We start from the raw sequence: 2,489 nt of genomic DNA, 5'->3' as shown, positions 1-2,489 counted from the left end.
TATAGCATGCTGCAGAAATGAGAGAGTAGATCCACTAACCTTAGTGGATCAATGCTACTCAGTGCCCATGTTCAAGAAGGCTTATAGCGACATCATCTACCCTTGCAAGGACATCACTGAGTGGGAGAAGATGAATGGGCCTGAAATTAAGCCACCAGACTACAAAAACATGTTGGAAGGCCTTGCAAAAGCAGAAGGAAGGGACCAGAAGAGATAATTTGTAGTGATGGAGGCAGGAAGGTGTCAAGGCATGGTGTCATCGTGCACTGTAGTTACTGTGGTGAGCCTGACAACAACATCAAGGGATGCAAATATATGAAAGTTGTTCTAGCACCTCCCAATGCATAAGCTCCTCCACCCCAATCTGATGACAATTTGGAAGCTTTGGAAGCTACTATGGAGCAAAAGCCACCTCCAGAACAAGCCCAAGCATATGTCTTGTCTTCTACACAACCTATAGAAGTTGTATCCTAGACTCTAACAAGCTACTTGTTTGATGAGCAGTAGGCCAACACAAGTGCAGACACCAGTATAGTAGTTGAAGATCTTTTGGTGGATCACATGCTTCAGCAGGTAATTTAGACATATTGTACTTGTTGCATTACTTGCTCTGATTCAATCATGCTTTAGTGACATACTTACTTTCCATTTGTTGTCACTTAACATGTGTATGTATAGAGGCCATTGCCTATAGTGCTTGAGCAGACACCAATCCCAAAATCAACTTTCTTAACAAATGCACAGGCAATGCTGAGCTAGCCCCAAGCAAGCACAAACACAATCAGGCAAGGAGACCTATCTAAGAAGATGTTGCCATGAAGCAACAAAGAGAGAAGGAACTTGAAGACATGAAGGAAGCTATACTAGGGGCAAGGATAGAAGCAGAGTTGAAGAAAGCAGAATAGGCTGCTAGAAGAAGGCATGACAAAGCAGAAAAGAAGGCTAGAGAAGCTGAGAAGAAGCTGAACAGAAGAGGGAAGCAATGGCAATCCTGAGGCAGGTAATAGCAGAAACAAGACAGATATTAGTGGAGACACAAAGAGATATTTCTGCTGGCAGGAAGGAGAAACTAGTTGATGAGAAGAAGGCTCAAAAGGAGGATGCTGCTGCAAAGAAACTAGAAGAGAAGAAAGCCAGTGCTGCACAGAAGGAAGCACACAGAAAAGCACTTCTAGCAAAGAAGCAGGAAGAGAAACAAGCTCTTGTTGCATAGAAAGAAGCACAGAGACAAGACATTGCAGCAAAAAAGGAGCAGCTGAGGACAAGCACATAAAAGGGCATTTCCAAACATGGAAGAAGTTGGGCATGTGCCACAAAGATTAAGCATGTTTGACATCTTTAGATGAGCTATTATATCGTTTGTGTTGTTTTAGCAATGTAAAATATCACTATGTTTCCCTTTCTTGTCATCTCAAGATCTTATGGTACTGTATTCTGAGTAGTGCTAGTGCTGATGCACTACAAAATCTATATTTTGGTATGAAAACTGTCTTGTCTGTCTTCCCATGCTTGTTATTTTATTGTTGATGTCAATACTGCTAACACACTATATTCTTGCTGCCATTCTTTCCATTTCATAAAGATCATATGATATAGTACCCATTCTTTCCATTTCAGAAACATTATATGGTACATACAAATGAATTCCATTTTAGATAGAACCTGTGATACACAACATTTTTATTTCCATTTTCAGATATATCTATGATAGATAGCCATTCTTCTCGTTTAACAATTATCACGTCAGAAATATAACGCAATAGAAAGACAATGTTTCCATTAAAGATAGATTATTTCATACATTTTTGCCCTTGACAACCATAACATTTGATACAACCAAACTGACTTCATAGCCATGTACTAACATTAAACTCCTGAAAGTACTTAAAATACTAATGCTACTGAAGCTGGTCTTCACTTCTTCACTACCAAAATGAGCACTTGTCTTCATCACTTCTTCTGTTGCAGAGAGCACCTGTCATTACTTCTTCATCAACATAAGAACACAAAGGGCACACGACAGCATCACACTACCCAAGAGAAGCTTTAGCATCACCAAGATCTCTGCACCTAATCCAATCAATGCAGTATCTTGCTGCCTGCTCATGTTCTGCTGTAGAGAGCCAGGCCTTGCCATAGTAGCTCTATCAATTCCAAATCGACCTGCAATCCTGCTCATGTTTTGCATCTGAGAGGACGCCACACGGGGAACCAAACCAGCTAGATTTTGCATGCCGGATGCGAGCCAGGTGTGACCCAAGCAACCAAACACACACATGATGAAGTCCGAAGCCTGCGTTCCTCTCAGCCTGGCTCAGAGGCCTCCCTCTGCATACGAGAGGATGCCACACGGGAAACCAAATAACCTGGATTTCGCATGCCAGATGCGTGCCAGGTGCGATCCAAGCAACCAAACACGCACATGATGAAGTCCAAAACCTGCGTTCCTCTTAGCCTGGCTCAAAGGCCTCCTTTTGCATCTGAGAGGA

This window comes from Triticum dicoccoides, chromosome 1B (assembly GCF_002162155.2).
Source record: "Triticum dicoccoides isolate Atlit2015 ecotype Zavitan chromosome 1B, WEW_v2.0, whole genome shotgun sequence".
In the NCBI taxonomy this organism is placed as follows: Eukaryota; Viridiplantae; Streptophyta; class Magnoliopsida; order Poales; family Poaceae; genus Triticum; species Triticum dicoccoides.
This window is presented reverse-complemented; position numbering follows the sequence as displayed.